Source organism: Palaemon carinicauda, chromosome 42 (assembly GCF_036898095.1).
Source record: "Palaemon carinicauda isolate YSFRI2023 chromosome 42, ASM3689809v2, whole genome shotgun sequence".
Taxonomy (NCBI): Eukaryota; Metazoa; Arthropoda; class Malacostraca; order Decapoda; family Palaemonidae; genus Palaemon; species Palaemon carinicauda.
Window position 1 is genome coordinate 29,261,682 of NC_090766.1, and position 12,984 is coordinate 29,274,665.

Here is a 12,984-nt window from a genome sequence, read left to right on the forward strand (position 1 = left end):
GTTCGCTTCGATTCCAATTAAACATTGTCACTGCTCTTATTTTCTGGCTAGTGGACTTTTTTTTTTTTTTTTCCTACGGGATTTAATCCTGTCCTAGTATTTCGGTGTCGAATATTAATTGAACAAACTTGTAGGGGGTAAATTGGCAAATATTCTTGTATTAACCACATACTTCAACTGTAACTAGTTGAAAGTTTAGGATTGTCACATGGAAACCTATTAGCTACTTCTGGAGTAGTAATGCCCATGAAACTGGCCAATAACTTAAAATATTAGAAGCAACAACTGCTGTAGAACGGAATCCATGACAGTGAACTGCTGACATACACTTATTTTAGGACTTATGACTTCCAAAATTGCCGTTCACTTTACTTGAAAATAAGCAACCGTGCCAGGTTTGAGCATTTTTACTTTACCAATACTGTACTTCAATATCAAAAACAAAGGACAGGGCATTTTTACTCCCGATGCAATGACGAAAATCAAAATACCATAGAGAGAAAAACTAACGAGGCAGTACATCATTTGGATAATCAGGAGAACCTTTTTATAACCCTTAATTTGTGGAAGGTTGGAGTAACTTTTTCGTATGAATCTTCTAGAAAAATATAAAAGTAAAAAAATGGATACAAATTTGGTTGAAACTGAAGTGAATCCGGTTTTTCTCTTATCCTTGGGTTCAGTTTTGCTCTAATGCTTGTAAGTAGAACTTTTTACCTATTTCCCTCTTCCTTACTCTTGCCATTTGTGTAGGTCTCTTATCTTCATCCTTCATAGAAAGATTTAATTTAAAATCACATTAACTTCTGTTTACTTACTTTCAATACTGGAATGAAAGCATTATTGCAGTTTGCTGTAATTACATTGGTTATAGAAACTTCCAATTTAAACTTGTTTAATGTGTTCATAAACCTGCCATAAAAATGTCTTGTGTATGCTCCCAAGCAAGAGGACTTTTTCACTTGAGAAGAAAAAGTAAATTTCGTTAAAAATTCTTCATGTGAGAAATAGGAAATAGGGTAGACAAGTACACAATGAGTGAAGCATATTATGCCTTTCAAGTTGGGTAATGTAGTTAACATTCCAAGATTATTAAAGAAAGTATATCTTCCATTCCTGTCATTCTGGAGTCTACATATTTTTATGTAAAAGGGTAAAGGTCAAGTCAGTATACAGTAGAGAAGTGTCATTTTAAAAAGACAAACTTATACCAAGTAATGTTTTCAATATAAGTTGCAAATGGCTGAAGGGACAGGTTTAGATTTGGAAAAGATTGTCTACAGTGTATAATCTAGCCATTTAGTAGTCTTAATAGAAGGTAGGTTTGGAGAACAGTAGTAGTAATTTTATGTGAAAAAGAAAGTATAGATATTTGATAAATACTGTAGAAGAATTTTAGGGAAGTTGATAATAGAATAGATATTTGGATTTATCTTTGTATTATATGTTTTTTAATAATTTCAGATAGTAACTGTGAAGCAGGCCAATATGAAAAAATGGAAGTCTTTGGTTGGAACACGTCCCTGAGAGTTGCACAAGATCCCTATATAAACCGTACTTCGAATTTAAAAGGTAATATTCTATTGTCCAGAAGGACATGTAATGTCTCCTCTATTTAGAGTTCATAAGACAACTTTTCTAGATATTGTAGATTGTTAATCAAAATTAGTTTTAACCAAACTTCATATTAGATATGAAAATTTATTCCTGCTCAAATAGTATGCTTTAAAAAAAAAATTTGCTCAATTTATGCTGCAGATTTTCAGATTTAAGCAGGTATATATGAATGTTTCCATGGGAGTTTACAGAAAACTTGCAAAATAGAGCTATGTGATTTAAAGACCAATTTTCATAATTGGGAAAAAAAAATAAATTCATAGTCGAAGTGGAGAAACAGGAGACTTTGTTTGCCTGTATCTGGGTGCGGGAAAACTTGAATTCTCACATTTTTCATATAGTAGTTGTTCATAGCAGCCTTTAATTTTGAACTTTTCTTTTTTTTTTTTTTCTCCAAAGGCCTTGTTACCTAATTGATTGTATAATTTATCGGTTTTACTCTGCTGTATGCTCGTTTCAATCCCAATTAAACATTCTCACTGCTTCTTTTTATTCTGGCAAGTGGACTTTTTTTTCTACATGTATTATTCCTGTCATAGTATTTCAGTGTCAAATATCAATTGAACAAACTTGTAGAGGTAAATTGGCAAATATTTTTGTAACCTTTTTTGTTACCACATACTTAACTGTAACCAGCTGAAAGTCGAAGACTTTAATGGGGAAACTATTAGCTACTTCTGTAGTTCCATTGACTTCCAAAATTGCCGTTCAATTGCACGTACTTGAAAATAAGCAACCATGGCAGGTTTAAGCATTTTTACCGTACCAATACTTCATTATCAAGAACAAAGGACAAAGCAATTTTACTCCCAATGCATTGACAAAGAACAAAATATCATTGAGAAAAACTAACCAGCCAGTACATCGTTGGCATAATCTGGCATTATCAGAAGAATCTTTCCGTAACCCTTAATTTGTGGAAGGTTGGAGTAACTCTTTTGCATGAATCTTCTAAAAAAATATGAAGTAAAAAAAATAGATACAAATTTGGTTGAAACTGAAGTGATTCCGATTTTTCGCCTCTTATCCTTGGGTTTAATTGTGATCTAATGCTTGTAAGGAGAATTTTGTACCTATTTCCCTCTTCCTTACTCTTGCCATTTGAAGGTCTCTATCTTCATCCTTCATAGAAAAATTTATTTGAAATCGCTTACTCTAACTTCTCTTGTCTTATTTTCAATACTGAAATGCAAGCATTATTATTGCAGTTTGCTGTAATTACATTGGTTATAGAAACTTCCAATTAAAACTTGTCTAACTAATGTATTTATAAACCTGCCATGAAAATGTCTTATGCATGTTCCCAAGCAAGAGGACTTTTTCACTTGAGGAATTTTTAACAAAATTTACTTTTGTCATGTGAGAAATAGAAAATAGGGTAGACAAGTAATTGTACAGTATACATTAATATGTACTCAACTAACTTTGACAAACAGCATCCTATTTAATGAACAGTGGCTTTTCAACCCTCTATAAATGTAGAACATCGTAAAATGTTTTTATGATGATTGTATTTTTTTGTTGTACAAGAATAATAAAAAATCTTCTAAATATAAAAACTGATTATTTTACAGGTTCCCAAGAGATGTTGGTTACCTGAAAAACTTGGCGTTAGACTTTAAGATAGCCCATCGACTCTGTGAGAACTGCCAAGAAAGAAGCCCTTGCATTATGCTAAAAATAGTGACTTGAATATCGCAGGTAGGAGCAAAATGATTAGTAGTTTCCCTTTCATCATCAGGGCTGATTGTGACCAAATAAGATGTGTGTAATTTTTTATATTAATGTCCTCGTTCCCTCTTGAGATCTCATAATGTACAAGGTTGTGTCAGTGATTGAAAAAAACGAAGATGCGATAGTTGACTTTCACATTGGGTATGCATTATTATTTTGAGTTGTTAGCCTTGTTGAAATTTTTCAACATTTACCATTTTATATTCATTCAGTTGGCATTGTTCCTGCATATATTTTATAGTCCTTCCCCACTTAATGGTTAGTGTAGTTTGTCAAATCTACTGTAATATGTATACTCCATTAAATAGCCATGCAGCATTTTGCTACTATTATGGCTAACATTATTTCACCTGTGTTTTATGTATATGGTACTGAATATGGTACATAAGTAACTAAACTATTAAATGTAAGGTTTGAATAAACTGATAGTGCAAAATATGTGAATAGGTTAGGTTTCGTCGATCATGGTCAAGGATATCTAACCTTTTTGATGGTAAAAATTACAACAGTATAAATTAACTGTTGTATGGCAGGTTTGACACTTGGACAAGACTACTGAGTTCTAATTCTTATAGCCAGTACAATCCATTGAAAAAGGTAATTTATATCAACAATTTGTTGTAAGTTGAATCTCCTACCTGAACATGAAGCACAGCATACATACATACATACTGTAGGCTAGATTGAGCCTTTACCATGCCTGCTATTCTAATTTCCTACTTTATTTTACAAGCTATAAAATTCCTATTATGCACCTCGTCATTATGTCTATTCTCTAAAGCTACAGTTTTGCTACAGTTTTTTTTTTCCTCTTCCCACGATACCAGGATGCCAGACAACTTGAAATCAATCAATCTTTTTTTTTCATCTTTGAACCCCATGTTTCTGATGCATATGTTGAATTCTTGGTCTTATTAGTGTTAGATTATGACTTTTGGCTTGATCCTGGTACCTCACTCCATTTTTCCCAGTGCTGCTCTTATCCTATTCTCAATTTTAGCTTCCCATCCCACCTCCTGACTTTCAGTAGATCTCAAGTATCTATTGTTTTATAACTGCTCTTCTTCTGTCGTGTATGGCTCTCCTGTCCCTACCTTCCCCACGGCTTGCCATAGCTGCAGTCTTATCTACATTTAGCATCAAGCTACCCCTTTCTATCTCCTGCCAATCTAAAACCCTTCTCTGTAAGTCTTCCTCATTTTCATCAGTAATCTCCAAGTCTACAACATGTAGCAACTCCTACAACTTTATTTCTGATTTCCATATAACACATCCAAGACCAGCAATTGTTCTAACAGACTTCTCAAAGACTTATCCTTCTGCAAGCACCAAAACACAACTCTGGGTATTCTATTTATAAAGGTTGTACCGAAACATCACTCCTCTGGGTATTCTATCAAACTATAAAGACGACATCAACAGTCCCTCTCCCCATTGTGAATCCATACTGCTGTTTCCCAATCTTTAAAATCCCATCTGTTACACTAACAAAAATTTCCCACCACACAGCATAATTCCCCTGTAGATGCCATATTTTTTTTTTTTTTTTTTTAATATACAGTAAATATTACTCTCCTCCCAATCTTCAGGCACTATTTCATCATCCCTCTGTAGCTACTATTGACCATTTCAATTTGGGAAAATCTGATCAGCTTGGTTCGTTAGCCATTTTTTATTCTACCTGATGCCTGCTTCACTTCTGTATTCCTTATCTCCATCACAGCCCCCTCTACTCATTTTTTTGCTTCTTAGCTCCTTTTATTTTCAGTATTGAATAGTTACTTAAACTACTAATACTGATGGCAACCTCTGGCATGGCGAAAGAGCTCGTAAGTTAATGCCTCGGTTTTATAGCAACCTCTGGCGTGGCGCAAAAGCTTGTGAGTAAATGTTACAATTTCAAAGCGACCTGGCATGCCTTAAAAGCTCGCAAGTTGATGCATTTATTTATTGCAACTTTACTTTTACCTTGATTGGCTTATTTTATTACACCAGTTCTACCTCCCTTGCTACTTCTATCCCATTCTCAACTTTAGGCTTGCACCCTCCCTCCTGACTTGCAATAGATCCAGGGTATCTAAATTTTTCTATTTTATAACATGGTCCTACTGTTATGGATGGCTATCCTGTCCATACCTTCCTTACTGCTCGCCATATATCTATTGGTGAATGTTGATTGTGCTGGTGACTATTGGCTTACTAAATTATATTTGTTTAATACTCGCCTTTACAATCAATATAAACCAATAGAACAAAATCTTTTGGAGAATGTTGATTATGCATGTGAGTATTAGAAAAATTTTAAATTGAAAATCACTTTCCCCCACTGTAGCTAGTATTGACCATTTTAATTTGAAATTTGATGAACCTTGTTCTTTACCATTTTTAAGTTTACTTAATGGCTGCTTCATTTTCGTATTCTGTATCCATCACTTGCCCCTCCACCTTTGTCCTCCCAGCTCCTCATTTTCAGTAATGAATAGTTGCTGAAACTACTGAATACTTGTAGCAACCTCTGGTGCGGCATAAAAGCTCGTAAGTTAATGCTACAATTTTATGGCAACCTCTGGCGTGGCGTAAAAGCTCGTAAGTTAATGCCCAAGTTTTACAGCAACCTCTGGCGCGGCGTAAAAGCTCTTAAGTTAATGCTATAATTTTATGGCAACCTCTGGCGTGGCGTAAAAGCTCGTAAGTTAATGCCCAAGTTTTATAGCAACCTCTGGCGCGGCGTAAAAGCTCGTAAGTTAATGCTATAATTTTATGGCAACCTCTGGCGCGGCGTAAAAGCTTGTAAGTTAATGCTATAATTTTATAGCAACCTCTGGCGTGGCGTAAAAGCTTGTAAGTTAATGCCCAAGTTTTATAGCAACCTCTGGCGCGGCGTAAAAGCTCGTAAGTTAATGCTATAATTTTATGGCAACCTCTGGCGTGGCGTAAAAGCTCGTAAGTTAATGCCCAAGTTTTATAGCAACCTCTGGCGCGGCGTAAAAGCTCGTAAGTTAATGCTATAATTTTATGGCAACCTCTGGCGTGGCGTAAAAGCTCGTAAGTTAATGCCCAAGTTTTATAGCAACCTCTGGCGCGGCGTAAAAGCTCGTAAGTTAATGCTCTAATTTTATGGCAACCTCTGGCGTGGCGTAAAAGCTCGTAAGTTAATGCCCAAGTTATATAGCAACCTCTGGCGCGGCGTAAAAGCTCGTAAGTTAATGCTATAATTTTATGGCAACCTCTGGCGTGGCGTAAAAGCTCGTAAGTTAATGCCCAAGTTTTATAGCAACCTCTGGCGCGGCGTAAAAGCTCGTAAGTTAATGCTATAATTTTATGGCAATCCTCTGGCGTGGCGTAAAAGCTCGTAAGTTAATGCCCAAGTTTTATAGCAACCTCTGGCGCGGCGTAAAAGCTCGTAAGTTAATGCTATAATTTTATGGCAACCTCTGGCGTGGCGTAAAAGCTCGCAAGTTAATGCCCAAGTTTTATAGCAACCTCTGGCGCGGCGTAAAGCTCGTAAGTTAATGCTATAATTTTATGACAACCTCTGGCGTGGCGTAAAAGCTCGTAAGTTAATGCTCAAGTTTTATAGCAACCTCTGGCTGCTTCACTTCTGTATTCCTCATCTCCATCACAGCCCCCTCTACTCAATTTTTTGCATCTTAGCTCCTTTTATTTTCAGTATTGAATAGTTACTTAAACTACTAATACTGATGGCAACCTCTGGCGTAAGTTAATGCCTCAGTTTTATAGCAATTTTACTTTTAGCTTGATTGGTACTTTTTATCACACCACTTCTACTACTCCCTTAGGCTACTTTTATCCCATTCTCAACTTTAACCTTGCACCCTCCCTCCTGACTTGCAGTAGATCCAAGGTATCTAAATTTTCTTTTATAACATGATCCTCTACTTTAATGCATGGCTATCCTATCCTTACCTTCCTTACTGCTCGCTATAGGTCTATCGGTAAATGTTGAGTGTGTAGGTGACCTAGCTAACTAAATTTAAATTGAAAATTACATATTAATACTCAAATGCGCATCAATCAACATGAGCCAATAGACAAAGGTCTATCGGAGAATTTTGATTGTGCTAGCAAGTATTGGAAAATTTTAATTGAAGATTAATTCCCCCCACTGTATCTAGTTATTGACCATTTCAATTTGAAATTCTGATGAACCTGGTTCTTTATCATTTTTCATTTTACTCAATGCCTGCTTCACTTTAGTATTTGTATCCATCACTGGCCCCTCCACCCTTTGACCTTCTCCCAGGTCCTCTCTCATTTTCAGTAATGAAGAGTTGCTTAAACTACTGAATACTTGTGGCAACCTCTGGTGCGGTGTAAAAGCTCGGTAGTTAATGCTTTGATTTTATGGCAAACTCTGGCGTGGTGTTAAAAGCTCGCAAGTTAATGCTTCTGTTTTATAGAAACTTTACTTTAGCTTGATTGGCACTTTTTATCACGCCACAGTTTGTTCTACTCTCAAACTTAGCCTCTCATCCTCCCATCTGACTTATAGTAGATTCCAAGTATCTATTTTGTTCTGTTTTATAAATTGATCCTGTACTTTCATGTATTGCTATTCTGTCCCTACCTTCCATACTTCTTGCCACAGCCTCAGTCATATCCACATTTAGCATCAAGCCACCCCTCTCCAAAGTCTTTGCCACTGCAACCCTTATCTGTAAGCCTTCCTCATTTTCAGCAGTAATGAACAAATCATCCGCTTGGTGTTAAAAGCTAGCAAGTTAATTCCTCTGTTTTATAGCAACTTTACTTTTAGCTTGATTGGCACTTTTTATCACACCATTGCTTTTGTCCTACTCCCAACTTAGCCTCACATCCTCTCATCTGACTTACAGTACATCCCAACTATCTATTTTGTCTTTTTTATAACTTGATCCTCTACTTTATGTATTGCTAGTCTTTCCCTACCTTCCATACTTCTTGCCACAGCTTCAGTCATATCCACATTTAGCATCAAGCCACCCCTCTCCAAAGTCTTGCCACTGCAACCCTTATCTGTAAGCCTTCCTCATTTTCAGCAGTAATCGACAAATCTTCTGCATACAGCAACTCCCAAACCTCGTTCATTTCTGGTCTTTTCACATAACACATCAAAGACTAGCATAAATGAAAATGGTTAATGCCGACCCCTGGTGTAATCAAACGCGTAACTTGAAAGGTGTATGCTTCTTCGACAGCGGTTATTACTTATGTCCTTGTTCCTTTGTGTATCTTGTCTACCATTCTAAACAACTTCTCCAGGACTTTCCTCCTTTATCTAGCACAAAATCACCACTTCCTTTGATATTCCTTCATAAGCCTTCTCTAAATCTACAAAGTAAGCTTCTGGTTTCCCTGTAGTAATATTTTTTTTTTCAGCAACTTACAACAGACTATCCACAGTCCCTCTCCCCTTCATGAATTCATACTGTACTGTTGTTTCCCAATCTATACAATCCCCCATCTAGTACATTCAAACAAATTTCAAACCATTCTTTATTAGTTTAATTCCCTTGTAATTAACACATCCCATAATGTCACCTTTGTCTTGAGGCTCTTGGTATGTACTGCATCGGTTTTTACCCCTCTTTACTAAGTATCGACTATTTTAATTTGTTTTAATTTCAAATTGTGATGAACCTAGTGCTTTACCATTTTTTTCAATACAAACCCTCATTCTTTACTATAGGAGATATTTAGCGCGAGCTGGAAAATACGGCAGAAAACCTTAAGGTCATTAACGACCGGGCCGGTAGTTATCCCCCTGTTGGGGGTGGGGGACTGCCGGCCGGTAGCTACTGAGTACCTTCAATCAAATTCTAACCGTCGCAGTGGTAACACCGCTGCTCCTGCTTTTGACAGGCAGACTAGCCTTTCTTAACTGTGTGTTTTTTTCATTAACTTTTTCTTTTTCCTCTTAATTAGATGTGATGTCCTCTAATTTGAGAAAGTGTCCCGGGATTCCCCCGAAATCTTGTGTCACATTTGTCACCACCGGAGGTGGATCCTCATTCCCTATGCCCTTCATACAGAGGTCATAGGTGTGCTGAAGGCTCCCCCTGCAAAGTATGTAAAGAATGGTCGCCTATGCAGTGGGATAAGTTCTTGAAGAGAAAGAAGAAGAAATCCAAGAAGGATTCGTTACCTCCAGGATCCCTGTCGAAAGGTAAGGAGTCTCGGGCCTCTTCTTTGGCCTCGATCTCTTCCTTCAGACTCTTCCTTGCCTCCTTCCTCGGGGGGAAGTCAAGGAAGAGCGACACCATTGACTTAACACCCATAACCCCCGGGGCAGGCGAATCCCCATTGGGATAGTTTCGTCCGTCATCGGAAATAATTCTATTACCCCTTCTATTCCCGATAACGTGCGAGCGGTATGGCCTGCCCTTGGATTTCCTCCTTCGGTGCAGGTGTGGAACTAGTTCCTCGCAGGCACAGTTTTACCTCAGGTCCCTTATGTTTTGGAATCCTCGGGAGTTCTGAACCTCGCCGATATCCCGTCAGCTCAATCGGGGGCCCCTGAAGTGTCAGCGGAGGTAATAACGTCAGCCCCTGCGGAGCCTACCTTGCTCCTCGCTTGCATTACAACGAAACTACGTCGCAAGTGTGATCGTCGTGATGCCGCCTCCTCCTCCTCCTCCTCCTCCTTAGAGGATTGGAGAGAGAGGAGAGCTCGCTCTCCTTCGCCAAGACGTTCTCGTCGGAGAGAGAGGCGCCATAGGGAGAGACATCATCGTTTTTGTTCTTCCTTGCCTTCTATCTCTTCATGAAATGTCTCGCCGAGAATCATCTAGACGCTATAAAAAGAGCGCTACGAGACGTTCGCGTTCTTCTTCACGAGAGAGTTCTCTCAAGCGCAATAAGCGCTCCCGTTGGGCCGAGGTTAAATCTGATCGTCCCCAGAGCGCAACCAAGGGAAGAGAAAACACTTGAGTGCAATTCCTCTCCTTCTCATTCCTTCGCGAGGAGCTCAGCTCGCGCTGGGAAGGCGAGAGAGAACACTTCTTCTCGCCGTCGCTTAGTATCTCCAGAGAGAGAGCGCTCCCGTACGTCAAACTTCCGAGCGCGCAAGTCTCCGGACACATCCGCGCGAGGTCATTCTCCGCGCCCTCGCGTTTCAGACAGAACAGCACCCATTCCTGTACTTTCTAATGAATTACAAAATATGGGCCTCGCGAGAACTTCGGAAGAAGACGCAGGGGTTCAGCCCTTCTCTTCGGCTGAGAACAGTGGTGAAAGGCCAGGCCGCCGATCAACGCATTCTCCTATTGAGACCGTACCGTTAATTCGGTCGCCTTCGCCTAAACCTTCAACTACCTGGCAGGATCTTGCGCGCGCGGTGCCATCAACCAGCGCTTAGCCTTCCTCTGGATTGTCGGAAATGGAATATGTTACCTCGCCGTTACCTTCAGACATTCGGGCTTCTACCGCCCTCCCTCACGAGGAATTAGCACGATCTGAGGATTCCTTGGAGGAACAACCATCAAAAGACGAGTCCGCCTATCTGAGGGCTCTAAGAACGATGTGTAATATCTCTGGTCTCGCAGGTTTACACCTGTCGCCTCGTCATACCGACGCTCCAGCTTTAGACAGACTGTCGTCCTTCACCTAACCCTAAGACCAGAATCGAACTTCCCTGGTCTATTCACACTGCAGGCCGTCTGAGGAAGGTCTCGCTGGCGGTCTCGGGGGAAATTAATTCCTTGAAGTCTCAAGGATCCCATAAAATGCTGGTTTCCTTTTTCGAGGCAAAGGCGCTTTTACAAAGTCAGAGACGCCAACCCTTTGCCTCTAGACACTTGATCCCCTCACAGCAAGGCTTACACCTGGCTGCTCTGCAGACACACACTCTTCCCTTCCAGTCTCCTTTTCCGCAGCGGAAGCCTCGACAATGGAAGCAGCGTCAATGTCTCTTTAGAGGCACTATCTTGGTTTGACACGTGGTCTGGCACAGTGGGCTACCTTACAAGCCACGAGGACCTTTCAAACCAAAATTCCATGCAGTCACTGCAGGAAGTCCTGGCGGATGGTGCCAAGACAATGGACTTTCTAACTGCTACGGCTGCAACGATGTGGGGCAACTGGATTCTTAAAAGGAGGGAATCGGTAGTCTACAGACTGCATAGGAGCATCGGTAAATCTGAGAAATCTCATTTGAGGAACTCTATCTCCTGCAATCTCTCCTCCTCTCTAGACAAGCAGTCTCCTCTACCTTAGAGACTTGGAGGAAGGAGACGCAGGACACTGCAATGCAAAAGGCTGCTTCCTTTCGTCCAATGCAACAGCAGCCAACTCCACAACCCAAGGCAACTACCGCAACTCCACTGCCAGCCAAGAACCCCAGCCGCCCCTCTTTTACACCCAAACCTATGGGCAGAGGAAAGTCAGCTCCTCCTAAGGCTAAAGGCAGAGAGAGGAACCCTAGACAGAAATAGGGTCACGACTTCCCCTCACAGTGCGTAGGGGGTTGCCTGCAAGTGAGTTGGAGGAGTTGGAAAGCTATGGGGGCCATGCAATGGACCATAAGGGTGCTTCGTTGGGGATACCGCATTCCCTTCATAGACTCTCCTCCTCATTCCTCCCCCGATCTCGCAGGTCCCTCGGGATCCCGGGAAACGGCACGCCCTGACCATAAGGGTGCTTCGTTGGGGATACCGCATTCCCTTCATAGACTCTCCTCATTCCTCCCCCGATCTCGTCCTCCCAGGTCCCTCGGGATCCCGGGAAACTGCACGCCCTAGCTCGGGAGATACAGAGCATGCTTCTAAAAGACTCCATTCAAGAGGTCTCCGACTCTTCTCCGGGGTTTTTCAGTCTCCTCTTTCTGGTAGAGAAAGCCTCGGGAGGTTGGAGACCAGTAATAGATCTTTCGACTCTGAAGCAGACTTCATTCAAAATGGAGACAGCGGCTTTCGTCACCCAAGCAGTACGCCCAGGAGACTTCATGGCATCTGTAGACTTGAGAGATGCTTATCTCCAAGTGCCAATCCATCGCACTTCTTGGAAATTCCTGCTTCCTGGCTCAGGGTCAAATCTTAGAGTTCAAAGTCCTGTGCTTCGGCCTCTCGACCGCCCCACAGGTCTTTACGAAGATCTTTGAACTCTTATCTTCGTGGGCGCACAAACATGGAATTTGTCTGCCAAGATATCTGGATGATCGGCTGCTCCTGGCCTCGTCCAAGGAACTAGCTCTGGATCATCTGAGAAGACTTCTGAATCTTTGCAAGGATCTGGGGATCCTTGTAAATGCACAGTGTTGCTTAACTCCGACCCAAGTCTTGAACTATCTGGGTATGTTCATCAACACCCAGGCAAGGAGAGTGTTTCCGTCGGAAGACAGGCCTCGGAGACTGGATCAGTCCATCACCAATCTTTTGTCTCCACTACCACCCTCAGCCAAGGTGTGGCAGTGTCTTCTGGGTCATCTTGCCTCTCTGGAAAAACTAATTCCAGGCGGGAGATCGAGAATCGGAAGTCTCCAATGGCATCTGAAGACCCATTGGTCTCAAAAGTCCGATTCCCCATTCTTGGCAGTGGCGGTTCCAAGTCTGGTACTACAAGATCTTCATTGGTGGTCGACCAGAGAGAACACCCAAAAGGGCATTCCCCTCCAAAACCCGAGTCCGAAGTTAAAAC

General features: G+C 40.8%; 1 long non-coding RNA gene across 1 annotated transcript in view; it reads left to right on the forward strand.

The window, feature by feature from the left end:
* The window catches only part of LOC137633278 (uncharacterized), a 12,731-nt gene extending 3,716 nt beyond the window's left edge, over positions 1-9,015 (forward strand). The window contains exons 3-4 of the long non-coding RNA XR_011042167.1: positions 1,465-1,572; positions 3,192-9,015. This is a non-coding gene — a long non-coding RNA (uncharacterized lncRNA). The remainder of the gene's footprint in view (positions 1-1,464; positions 1,573-3,191) is intronic.
* Positions 9,016-12,984: the final 3,969 nt, after the last annotated feature.